Below are 14,287 nucleotides of genomic sequence, written 5' to 3' on the forward strand. Positions count from 1 at the left end.
GATATAAAAATAAGGTACAAATTTCGTTTTGAAATTGTCAAAATTACAAAAAAACATTGAGGGAATAAGTGTTCTAAAAATAATCTAGACAAATGAGAGACAATTACTTTGTGCTGATTTAAAGTAGGATTAAGATATCCTAATCCTCATTAATATGGAACCAGGAATATTTAATGTAATGACATTAATATTCATTAGAAAAAACATATGTGTACACCCAGTCCTGGGATAAAGTTGTGGAAAAGGGGGTGGTGTTGCCAGACATAGAGAACCATAATTACTTGACCCATGGAATAAGGGCATGTTGCTGAAAATACTGCTCTAAGTCTGGGTTCCCAGGGGGAAGTGGGTAGCCTCCCATGGAGTCTTCAGACAAATGCATAAAATCTCTGTTCGCTGGTGCCCAGTGCTCAGTCTTCCTTGATCGTCACCTTCTAGGCTATGAAGACTGCATATGAAGCAGCTGAGTAAGTTATCTATTGATGTAGGGTAAATTTTAGCGGGGAGAAATAAAAGTAAATCACCCAACCAGAGGGTAATTAGCATAAGGTATATGTTTGAGAACATGAGGACCTTTGTCTGGTTTTCAAAAAGTAGATGATATCTAATACTCTCAAATTAAAAAATTCATGGTGGTTGACTATGTCTCTTTCCAGGATGGCATCCGAGCTGCTTAATTTCTAATCAGAGCCGTAATAATTTTGCTTCTATCTTTCTGCCATTTAATAATGCAATCATACCACCACAGTGGATTGCAAACTTTTAAATGCAATAAGTATTTGTATGACAAGCATCTATCCTTAACCTCCCAAATAACTTCATCCCATTCTCCACATAATTCACTTCCATCCAAAGACATCCTATAGCAAAATAGATATAATTACTCATTTTATTAGGTTCCCATATTTTTTTTATAGTGCTAATATGTTCACTTGATATATTATTTTAGTTACTACATAAATGTCCATCTCCTCTATAAAATTGTTACCTCACTGAAAAAACAGATGACATCTTATTCATTTTATCACCCTATAATGCTCCTGACACACCAACTATGGGAAAGACCCAGGTAAGTCTGAAATCTCAACTGGTAGGTAAGCAGGAAGAAAGGTCCAAGGTCATCTGCTGTAGGCATGACTTGCTTAAACCACATTGGTGTTAGCCACGCAGTCTTCCGCTTGCTGGGCATTCCTGGCCTTGAGGACCAGCAGACCAGCACATGTGGATTTCCATCTCCTTCCTCATTTCTTATGCGATCGCCCTCCTTGGGAACAGCCTGCTCATCTGCATCATCCTCACAAAGCGCAGCCTCCATGAGCCCATGTACCTCTTCCTCTGCATGCTGACTGGAGTAGACATTGTCCTCTCCACGTGCACAGTGCCTCAGGCCCTGGCCATCTTCTGGTTCCGTGCTGGGGAGATCTCCCTGGGTCACTGCATCACTCAGCTCTTCTTCATTCATTCCGTTATCTTCTTTGAATCTGGGCTGTTGGTGGTGATAGTGTTTGACTGCTGCTACATTGCCATATGCTACCCACTAAGATACACCACTGTCCTTACACATAAACTGGAAAAATTGGACTGACTATTCTTCTAAGAAGTTATGGTACAATAATTCTCACTATATTTCTTCTGAAAAGGTTGACTTTCTGCAGAAATAACATCCTACCAAGCACTGCTTGTAAGCACATTTTCCTGGCCCGGGTTTCCTGTAATGACATACCAGTAAATACCTTGTGTGGCTTTTTTGTCCTATTGCCAACCTGGATCATAGATGCTGTGCTAATATTTATTTCTTATGTGCTGATTCTTTGTGCTGTCTTCCGCATTCCTTCCCACGATGGTCGGCACAAAGCTCTCAACACATGTGGCTCCCATGTCTGTGTCATTAGCCTCTTTTATGGGCCTGGGGTCTCCTCAGTCCTCACTCGGCGGTATGGACACCACATATCATCCCATATGCTTGCCCTACTGGCCAATGTCTACATTCTCACCCCTCCTATGCTGAACCCCATGATATGGGATCAAGATCAGACATCTCTGGAACCAGGTGGTCCATGTGTTCTTTTCAAAGCAAAAACGAAAATAATGATAGAAACTAAAATTGTACATTTCTCAATAATTGTCTCCATGTGTGAGGTGAGCTTTAGCATCAGGATGTGAGAATGTACAGCTGAGAAATCAGTTAAAACTCCAGGTGGTGTTGTCTCTAAAGCAGTGGTGTCGGGACAATTTTGGTTCTTGTTTCTCTCAAGCCCTCTAACCAGTCATTAGATAGCAGTGTCTTTTCGTGCTTAGTTTTCTAATCAGAGAGTTAAGGACTAGAGAAGTTTGCCCCTTTTAGTTGCTTATCCTAAGATTGGCTATTGGAGTGATGGGACCTGGAGACAGTAGTTCCTCATGGACAGTTGCTGAAATAATCTTCTCCGATGTGTTTTAAGCTTTAAAGAGCTGTATTTGGGTTATTCCCTTTATGAACATTTCATCTGCCGTTCTCTCCAGTGCTCTCTGAATATTCAAATAATTGCTTCTCAAGCAAATGAATACAAATCACCTGTTTCTTATAATTTAGCATAAATTATATGTATATGTATGTATATTTTTACTTCTCCTTCTTGAAACATGAAACAGCAAAATTTATTAGTTTATTATAGTTCGTCATATTCATAAGATGTCATGTAAGAACTCTATGGTAATCACACACCAAAGCTTTTATTAGGTACAAAAAGAGCAAAGAAAATGAAACTCAACCACAATACTAAAAAAGTCATAAAATATAAGAGAACACAGCAAGAGTGGAAGAAACTATCAGAGAAGAACATCACAAACAACGGGGAAACATTTAACAAAATGGCAATTATAACCTATCAATAATTACTTTAATTGAAAATGGCTTAAATGCTCCATTCAAAAGACAGGGGCTGACTTAAAAGATTAAAAAACAAGACCCATCTATATGCTGCCTTCAAGAGACTTATAGACTTCAGACTTATAGAAACACACAGACTGAAATTGATATGTTGGTAAAAGACCATGAAAATAGAGTTTGAATAGAAACATGGAGTTGCAATACTTATATCAGACAATCTAGACTTTAGAACAAAGAATATGCTAAGTATATCATGAAAATATTCAAAACATCACTATTATAAATCCCAAAGTTTAATGACTTTAAGCATATGGTATATATTTAATTTCAAGTTTGTTTACCTGTGAAGGAATATATTTGTCATAGTGTTTATAACTAATTTATATGTTAATTTCAAATAACTTCAAACACAGAAAGAATGAATGCGAATTCCCATGAAATGGGAAGAGGAATTTTTGTTCAGTAATGCTGTCAGTTTATTAACTGCAAAAATGCACATGTGCCCACAGTCCAGGAATGATGTGTGGACGGGGTTGGGAGCCACAATGATGTGATCCAGATGTTGGGAGAGAGGGTGTTGCTGAAAGGCAGCCCTCTGTCTGCATCCCCTGCAGTACGACAGTCATCCCTGAGGGCTTCAAGCAAATCATAAAACCTCAGCTCCCTGGCTCCAGTCACTCTGCAAGCCCTGCTGCCACTAATCTGATTAATCCATTTGAAGTAAGTGAGTAAAACTTTATTGCTGTGGGGTGACATTTCAAGGGGGAAAACTTGCTCATGGCTAGATCTTAGGGGGCATAAATAGGCTGAAAATATTTTGACCTTTAAATTTTTTGGAGTGCCACAGACCCAGCTGGAGAGAGAATAGAGCAGTTGTGTGCTGGAGCCATTTATACAGATGCAGAAAATATGATTGTGCAGTTGTGTGTATTTCAAACTTGATATACAGTGACATCATGCTAGTAGTTTGAAATGGGCCATGATGGTAGTATATACACCATGGAAGTGGCAAAATATAGTCCTGATACCATGAGAATGGAATAGAATCAGGTAGTTGTGAAAAGGTCTTGGTAACAATAAAGAAAATTTTGGAGTACATACGGAATTTTCTCCTTGTCTCTAACAGGAAGTGAGTTTCCAGGTCCTCTACTGCAGGCATGACTACCTTAAACCACACGGGTGTTAGCCTCACAGTCTTCCTCTTGCTGGGCATCCCTGGCCTTGAGAACCAGCACCTGTGGATTTCCATCCCCTTCCTAATTTCCTATGTCATCACCCTGCTTGGGAACAGCCTGCTCATCTGCATCATCCTCACAAAGCGCAGCCTCCATGAACCCATGTACCTCTTCCTCTGCATGCTGGCCGGAGCAGACATTGTCCTCTCCACGTGCACAGTGCCTCAGGCCCTGGCCATCTTCTGGTTCCGTGCTGGGGAGATCTCCCTGGGTCGCTGCATCACTCAGCTCTTCTTCATCCACTCCACCTTCATGTCTGAGTCCGGGATCTTGCTGGTGATGGCGTTTGACCGCTACATTGCCATATGCTACCCACTGAGATACACCACTATCCTTACACATAGACTGATTGGGGAAATTGGACTGATTGTCCTTTTAAGAAGTTATAGTACAATTTTCCCCATCATATTTCTTCTGAAATGATTGACTTTCTGCAAAAGTAACATTCTTCCATGCCCTGCTTGTGAGCACATTGTCTTGGCCCGTGTTTCCTGTGATGACATTAGAGTAAATATCTGGTATGGCTTTTTTGTCTTATTGTCAACAGTGGTCTTAGATGTTGTGCTAATTTTTTTTCCCTATGTGCTGATTCTCCGGGCTATCTTCCGCATCCCATCCCAAGATGCTCGTCACAAAGCTCTCAACACATGCGGCTCCCATGTCTGCGTCATCATCCTCTTTTATGGGCCTGGGATCTTTACTACCCTTACTCAGAGGTTTGGACACAACATTGCATCCCATATCCATGTACTGCTAGCCAGTGTCTGCATTCTGGCTCCTCCTATGCTGAACCCCATCATTTATGGGATCAAGAGCAAACAGATTCGGGATCAAGTGGTTCTAGTGTTGTTTACAAAGTGGAAATAATGCTGATACTGGAAGCTGACTTGCTTTTTAATAGCAATTTTTGCTTAAAGTGAGCTTTAGTGCCAGTATTTGGCGGCAGGTGAGATACTCCCGGTGTTGGTGTTCTAGTGTCATTGCATTAGTGAGATTTTTGTGCATGTTTCTTCCAGAGCCTCCAGTCTGTCATGAACACCAGTGCATTTGGGGTCTTAGTTAGCTTTCTCACCCGTGGGACTGAGAACTAGATTGGACTATCTAAGTCTCATGTACCTTTAGTATTCTGGAGTGGAGAATAAGATGAGGTGGATCTTTGACAATGATGTTTTTCTTGGAAATTAGTGAACTAATCTTTCCTAGGGTATTTAAGTTCTTAACAACTTTACTCTCATAAAATTAAGACATATATCTGGTGTTTCTCCCCTAGATGTCTGTATTTTAAACATTTTGTCCTGTACTGCATCATTCCCATCCCTTTACACTGTTCTTTCTCTAGCGAAGAAACATACTCAAAGGAAACCTTGAAAATGACCCCTGAATCTGCATTTCCCTACAGTGTACTTTCTTACTCTTTTCTGTCATGGAGGAAACACCCAGAATGGTTTGTCCACTTGCAGGCTGGCATCCCCTCATTTTTCTCTTGACCCCCCTCCTCTTCGGCACGATCCCCTCCATCTCATCCAGACGGCCCCTGTCAGTGTCATCACGGTCCCCACACTGCTCAGTCAACAGTCACAATGAGTCCTTGTTTTATCTAATATGTTAGCATTTTGTTACCTTCACCCAAATTCTCCCCTCAAAAGTCTTTCCTCCTCCCACTCTCCTCCTGGTCTGTTCCTAAGGTCTTCCTGGCTGCTCCTGAGACTCCTTTGATGGGTTACCCTCATCTCCTTGACTTCTGGAGCTGGATTCCCTCGGGCTTCGTCCTTGAGCCCCAGCTCGCCCCGCTGTGCAATCCCCCTCTAATCTCATGCGTGCCCTGGGCTCTAGCTATGCCTCATCAACATGCTAAACCTTCCAGTTTATATCACAACCTGAAATTTGATCTTATACTTCTTTTGCTTACTATCACCTACTTGTATGTCTCACAAGCATCTCAAATGTATTATGTCCGAAATAAATCTTTTCTTACCACCAAACCTCCTCCACCAGCAGCCTTTCTCTTAGCTTTTAAATACAATTTTGTTCTTCTAGTGTTGAGACCTATCCCTGACTCTTACCTTTCTCTTATAAACTATAAGACTCAGCATCTTTCTGTTGGGCTCCCTTTTTCTGCCTTACAGTTCCACATACACACAATGCACAATTTCATCCTATTATTTTAACAGCCATATTGAGATACAATTCACAAACCATAGAATTCACCCTTTTAGAGTACAATTCAGTGGTTTAAAAATATCGCAGTGTTGTGCATCCACCACCAGAGTCTTAATTACAGATCAATTTCATTTCCCCCAAAATCAACCCAGGATTTCACAGTGATGCTATCAAAACAGAAAGAGAACCTTCTCAACTTTCTGATCAAAGTGCCTCAGTGTCCCTCCAGCATGAGGTCCTCAGCCGTTCCAATGATTCAGAGGCCCTAATGATTTTGCCTGTGGCCTAAGATCCCTGTTGTTTCTTCCTTCCCCATCTGCCTTAATTATCTTTTTATCCCAGTTATTCCTCAGACATGCTGGGGGGTGTCCTTCTCAGCATCTTTGCACATGCTATTTTCTCTGCTCAGACCCTTCTATGCCAAGATGTTTACATTATTTGGTCTCCTGTCTCTAAGGTTTTTGCTCAATTAAAACATTCTCAGTAATACCTTTCTCACTACCTTTATTAGTCTCCAGGGAAACAGGTATAGCAGGAGATATCTGTTATAACAGCTCCTTCTCTCTGCTTCTGTGTATCATCTATGTATCTATGTACCTATCAATCATCTATCTTTCATCTATCAATAGAGGTATTTATTTTAAGAAATTTGTTCTAGTAATTGTAGGTACTGTCTAGTTTGAATTTTGATCTGCATTGTAAGCCAGTAGGATAGAAGTCCATGCAGATATGATGTGACAGTATTGATTCTGAAGGCTGGACACTCAGTCAGAATAACTAAATTGCCTTTTGAAGCCAGAATTCCATCCTTCTTGTGGACCTCTGTCTATGATTTTAAGGCCTTCAACGGAGTGGATGAAGCCTACCCCCGTTATGGAGTGTTATCTGCATTACTCAAAGTCTAATGATTTAAGCATTAGTCATATTTTAAAATATCTTCACAGCTACATTTACACTGGTGTTTGGCTGAATCATTGGGCACCATGGTCTAGGCAAATGGACATGTGAAATCCACCACCATACCATCCTACTGAGATGACAATTCCTGTGATATCTCACCACTGATACTCTAAGCCCTTCTTCTTAAATTACTTTTCTCTATATCATAATTCAGCTGCTGCAGCTGGTGGGAATAGCAGTCATTACATAGAGATGAACATATCTAGCTTTGATTACATATTTAGTTTATTTTTATATTCTCTCAAGTAAATATAAGTGTGATAAAGAAAGTGCTTTTGTGTGTTGTCTTCATTACTGTATCAGTAGCACCTACATCAGTTCTTGGCCCATTTTCAGGCCTCATTAAGTACTTGTTGAATGAATGACTCATCTAATAGCAGCTGCTGGTGGAAACTCCTAAGATGCTGGTGGCCAGTGAGTTCCACGGAGCCAAATAGCTGGGCTTTTCCTCTGATTCTTCTTTTGTGCTTCACATTAGTTTTTCTGATTTAAAGATAAGTCCATTAGTTACTACATTTTATTCTATTCGCCCTAGAGTTTGAATTTTATAATTTTATATTTACTATTTCAATAATATCCATTTAAAAGTGCATTATGAGAAACATTGCAATAATCATAATCATTCCCTGTGATCATTAATATTCAAAAAATATTTTGTTCTTTATAGATATTTGCACATGATATATTGTATAGTGATATTTATGTCTTAGGTTTTTATTTAATGTCACATCACAAGAATTTTCTTTGTCATGCAAAGTATTTCACATACCTTAAGCATAATTTAACATTGCAATGATATATTGTCTTGTGAACGATGTATTCCAAAATATAAATAAATGTCCTGTTTTCAGTACCAGTTGTTTCTTGTTGAATATTTTCAAAAGTTTGTCACTAACAACAAAGTAGTCCAAAACATAATTATTCAAAAGCCTTTGGGGTGTATGTTATTTTTTCATATAGGAGTCTTCAAGTGACATTTAAAATATTCCAAAATGTGACAGTTAAATTATTCCCAATCATGTTGAATATGTACAAAATGTTATGAAAAGAAACATTATAAATACTGGGATTGTTCGGGTTTTATCTATACTGAAAATAGTGAAATGAAAATTTATTAAATTAAGATGTCAATGTGAATTAAAATTTAACACAAATTTTCATCTACCTGAAATTTATGAAGCGGAATTTATGATATTCAGCAGACCATGATGTTTTCCCCATCTGTGGAAGTACATTTTCCCTGTGGTTGGTAGAACATGGCCCATGGCAATGCTTAGCTAAGAAAAACAATTAAACAAGGGCTAGAATCCTGACAGGCATGTGAGATTGGAGGTTAGTGACACGGTCCTAGCCTAATCAGTTTAAGACCCCCAGGAATAAACCTGTTATCCAGCAAGTTCAAGTTTTATTTTGCCCGTTTCAGTGAGGGATACTGCACACTAGAGGAACGATGTGGTGTCTGACCAAACAAATGAAAAGATGGGGTTTTTGAGGGGTAGCTTGGCTTTAGGCAAAATATAAATAAATCAGTGTTAGACAGGGTCAAAGAAAAACAGGGATGTGATGTATAACATCAGGTCTGGAGTCTTGACTTAGGGCCCATGTACGGGACTGAGGATGGGTGGCTGAGCCGCTCCTGGTGGCCTTTGATGAAGCTCTTGATGAATTTTGGTTTAAGAAATCTTTCATTCCCTATTTGAACATATGTGATTAATATTGGGTTGTCAGAGTAGGTCTCACAGAGCAGAGGACATTTGTTTGGGCTGAGACATCTGTGCTAAATAGTAAGTCATAGAAATACGTACAGAGAGCATTCTGGGAAGTGGAAAAATAAAGTGAAAAGGTTTTATGACTTTAATGAGATTGTGAAGTGAGAGGAACAGAAACAGATGTAGCCAGGTATTTGTGGGAAAGTTGGTAAGATGAATATTTGGGCAATCATGTATGTCCCAATACAAAAACTTTAGAAATCAGAGAATTTGATTTACAGGCTTTTTTCCTGGCTGTCACATGAAAAATTTTTCTGAAGTTATGGTAGGATATTGATGTTATGGAAGCAGGGTAAATAGCTCAATTAGAGAGAAGGGTAAACCATTTTCTAATGCTATTTAAGGTTGAACAAGATGAGGACGCAAAAATAATTATTGATCGCTTGAAAACACAAATTATACTAGGTTTGCCCATGTTTATTATGAATGCTGTGTGATATAAAGTTTATGGCAAGTATACTCCATTAGGAGAAACAGTAAAACAATTGTAAACAAATTGTCACAGAAATGATTAGATTTATCTGTCAGGATTGGAGGAGTGAAAAAAGTTTTGAAATCTGATACTCTTATAAAGTGTGGGTTTTAATGTTTTTGGAGAAAAATATGTAAACTTAAGATCCATACTATATATGATAAGACAGTAATGAATAATTCTGTCTTCATAGAAAAGAAATGATGTACTTACTCTAAGAAAAGTACACAATATTGTGTCAAAATTTATGAGGACTCAGAGTATAATTTTTACTTTAAAAATGTTAAGGGAAATTGGCCTTTTAATTTTGTGTATATTCTCAGTGCAGGTAAGATGCAAAAGAACGCATCTCATTTTGCATTATGTAGTTGCCATTGCATAATGGAAATGGACTCTTAAAGTTCAAAATTATGTGGATTGCAAAGTATAACAGTATGTTGAGAAAAAAGCAGTTACCATTTTTTTGTCTCCCAGTTAAAGATAGAAATCTTTTTGTTGTCTTAAATGTATAATTTTTATTTCACATTAGCCTAAATTTTACTGATTCATTATTTTCATATTTTTAAAGAGGGCACTAACCAGTCAGTTGAAAAAAAAATCATGTATTAAGACATCAGAGAGCTGTGGAGACAACAAAGAGTAGATGATTAAAAGTTCAAGAGAGAGGAAAACTATTCAAAAATTCACAATTTCCAGGCATTATTTTCCCCATTGTAATATTTGTTTTCCAGGGCTGAGGATTGATGGCCCAGGAAGATCTCCACTGCTGTAGGAAAGAGAAGCTACCACAATTTTCAGTCGTTTACAGGGTTGCAGTAACAAATTGAAAACTTGGGTGGGAGTCTCATGTTAATGGCTGATTCTCTCATTTCTATTTGTATGGGACATGTACTGTATTCTGGAGCTACACTAGGTACTGGGAAACAAGAAAAACTAAAAAGCAGTTTAAGATCTCTTGCATTGTTGTGATTTGGGGGGAAAGAAAGACCTACCAGAATGAGGGATACATGACCAAAATGTACAGCTAATCTCTCATTTATGTCATTTTGCAAATCTGGAGTTACATCAGGTGGAGTCTAAGCATCTATGTTAAATATGTAGTCTAAAATCTACATCATCTGAAGGCAAGGACTGAATCTTCTGCAGTTTTTAGACTGGAGATTCAAAGGCCTTCCAGATTCTCAATCATCATTTTTGGAGGATCTTTTTCCAGGAACAGGAGCATAGCTGAGCTACACAACCTTACTGAAGCTGTAACTGTTCTTGGCTCAGCTTAAGTCCTCATTGGGTTGAAGTGGTCAGCTGCTCATCTTAATCTGTTTAACAGAACATGGGAGAATATTTCTCATAGAAAAGAAAATCTGCAGCTTTAAATTTTTTATTATGATATAAAGCATTAAATCACAAATTCCTTGACATGAAAAATGAGACCTTATGATAAAGAGTAAAAACAGAAAAGGGAAGACCAACACATGACCATGTTATTGGAATTATCAAGAGTTAACAGAATTTTGTTAAAACTGAGAAAAATAGAGTGAAGATACTTGAATGTATGGTGAAATACTCAGAATTTAGGATTTTGAGAAAATTCATATGTTATTATAGAACTGAGATCTTAATTACCTGAAAAAAAACCACTCCATGGATGGGTTTAAATAGCAGATTTGAAAAAGCTAAACACAGGATAGTGAACTGGAAGATAAGATTAATAGAAATGACAGCAACTGACATGAGAAGGAAAATAAGAGAATGGGAAAAAATGAGCACAAGGTACAATACACACATTCAACATATATACAAGGATCATCGCGGTCCCAACCGGAGAGGAGAGAGAAACCAGGGCAAAATAATATTCAAGAAGATAATAGCTGAAAAATTTCCACAGTTGACAAAAGGTGTAAATGCACACATTCAAGGAGATCAGAAAACTCCCAAGAAGATGCAGGCAAGCAAACCACAACAGATACATGGGCAATGTTCTGAAAAACAAAACACGAAAGATCATCTTAAAAGAAGTCAGATATAAAAAGTGCATTATACTTTTCAAAGAATATGGCTTCTCTCTCACTTACCAACTTTACATCTCCCTGTATGGCCCCGGAAGATGATGGTTAGCCAGAGACGGGTAAGATTCCTCAAGGGAGGAACAACCTAAGACAGGCACAGTCACAGGGGGGCCATCAGGTGAGAAACTGGGGATCAACAGAGGTGAGGCTTAGAACCTCACCCCCCCTGTTTTGAGAGAAATCTTCTGCATCCGTGGATGTTTTGTTGCCCTTGTCTAGCTTGGATTAATACTTAGTCTATAGGCACAGACCTGATCATCTACATTTACCCTCTTACAGCACTAAATTATGTTTTCTACCTTAATCTTGCATCTACCTACCACTTCAGCATTTTATAAAAAAAAAATAATAATAAGGGAAAAATGTGGGATTCACATATAAATCAAGTATAAAAATCAAACGAATAATCATATCTGACTTGATTGTTTATAGTTCATGATGCGTGATCAAAACTGAAAGTTTCTGTGATATGACTGCCCTCGCACTGTTCACCATGTAAGAACTTATTCACTGTGTAAGAACTTGTTCACCATGTAAGAACTTGTTCGTTATGCTTCAGAAGATTGGAGACTGTTGAGAATTAGGCTTGGGGCTGATTAATGATTGTGCATTGAGTCCCCTATACAGAATTTTATTGTTGTTAACAACCATTTGATCTATAAATATGAGAGATGCCCTCTGAAAAAAAAAAGTGCGTTATATGCTGAGGAACCGCAGCAAAACTGTCGAGTCAGTTCTTAGTACAGACGATAGAAACAAAAAAGTTCTATGGAAAATTACAAAGTGCTGTAGAATCCCTGCCAACCTGAAATTCTATATTCATGAAATTATCTTTGAAGAAATGAACACCACTAGGATATTTTTGTACAAACAAAACCTGAGGTAATTTCTTTCTTGCCCTCCTATACTAAAGGAAATAAATTGACCAGTGGTGTTTGACCATACTTTTTAAAAAACAACCTTTCAGTTCTTTTTCATTGAGTTAATTATGTTCACTGTATAAATATTAGACCATTCAGACTAAAATTAAAAAGAAAATCACCTGCATCTGATAACTCAAACATATTCTCTATTCATAGGATTTTAGCATAGGTTGATGTGAGGTTTAGGTAAATATGTTATTAAAAAATTGCATCGTATTTGATCTGGAACTTACTTCCCTCACAAATACAATGGGAGTATAATTCCATCAGCAAAGACATAAACCCATATTATTACTTCTTACTTCTCTTTTATATGGAGACTTACAGATCTACCATGGTTGATTTAGCCAAGTATGCTCTTTAGACAACATTTCTTATATATCAATGTAGTTTTAATTTAATACTTTCTATTCTCTTATGTGTGTGTACTGTATCTCTTCACATGTTGAATATTTTCTTCCAAGCAATTGGCAATATGAATGAAAATGCCATGTACATAAGCATTAATAAACTTTTGCTATCTTTTGTGTTTTATAAGAGAAAAATATATATACATGTACACCCAATTTGTATTCAAATTATATCAATGGTGAATATATATGAAATACAAGGTATAAAAGATTTTTAAAATAATTTGTCTAAACAGTAAATATATGAAGAAAGCTATGAAATAGGGAAGAACGTCTGGGAACATGTCCTAATTAGAGGACTAAACCAAGTGCAGCCATTCAAAGCACAGAATGCTCTGGGGAAGAATTGTTCAACAATCCAGAAAAGGCCACGGTCTTCTAGTTCATTGCATTGTAACCCCTAAGCCTAGGAGTAGAGAGTGAACTTATCTAGTTCTGAATTCTGTGACTGAGAAAGATAACTAAGACCTATAAAACACTGATATGTAGTGGCTTATAAAAGGTTTTGGAAGAAACATTTACCAAAACATCCCTGAAACAATTTCTCCAAGTCAACAACACATGGATTTATTTGAGTGCTTTCACACTGCAGCCCTCAATATCCTGATACAAAAGTTAATCTCAACCATGGTGAGAACTACTAGGAAAAGCCTAAGTTTTCATTACCATAGTCATTTCTTCTTTGAAATCAACAGTTGAACCACCAGGTTCCAGATCTGGTTGGTCTTATTCACTTAAATGATGAGATTTAACACAGGTAGAATGAAAATATAGACATTGGCTAGCAGGATGTAGATATGGGGTGAGATGTGTCCATACCACTGAGTGTGGACTAAAGATCCCAGGCCCAGAAAAGAGGCTGATGACACAGACATGAGAGCCACATGTGTTTTGAGGTTTGTGGCGAGCATCACAGGAAGGGATGTGGAAGACAGCCTAGAGATTCAGCAGATAGGAAAAAAAATTAGCTCATCTAAGATCAAGGTTGACCATATGAGAAAAAAACCTCATACCAGATGTTTACTTGGATGTCACTGTAGGAAACTTGGGCTATGACAATGTGCTTACCAGCAGTATTTTAGGAGGATGCTACATTTGCAGAAATCAGTCTTTTCAGAGGAAATATATGGGTAACTGAACCATAATTTCTTAAAAGGTCATTCACACCAATTTTCTCTATCAGTGCATGTGTAAGTAGAGTGGTGTATCTCAGTGGGTAGCATATGGCAATGTAGTGATCAAATGCCATCACCAGCAAGATCCCTGACTCAGACATGAAGGTGGAGTGGATGAAGAAGAGCGAAGTGATGCAGCGACCCAGGGAGATCTCCCCAGCATGGAACCAGAAGATGGCCAGGGCCTGAGGCACTGTGCACGTGGAGAGGACAATGTCTGTTCCAGCCAGCATGCAGAGGAAGAGGTT

At 38.1% G+C, this 14,287-nt stretch overlaps 2 pseudogenes; both read left to right on the forward strand.

Moving 5' to 3' along the window:
* Positions 1-1,133: 1,133 nt before the first annotated feature.
* Positions 1,134-2,089, forward strand: LOC140844342 (olfactory receptor 52B4-like; annotated as a pseudogene).
* A 1,937-nt stretch (positions 2,090-4,026) lies between these two features.
* Positions 4,027-4,971, forward strand: LOC140844183 (olfactory receptor 52B4-like; annotated as a pseudogene).
* The last annotated feature ends 9,316 nt before the right edge of the window (positions 4,972-14,287 follow it).

Source organism: Manis javanica, chromosome 11 (assembly GCF_040802235.1).
Source record: "Manis javanica isolate MJ-LG chromosome 11, MJ_LKY, whole genome shotgun sequence".
Lineage (NCBI taxonomy): Eukaryota > Metazoa > Chordata > Mammalia > Pholidota > Manidae > Manis > Manis javanica.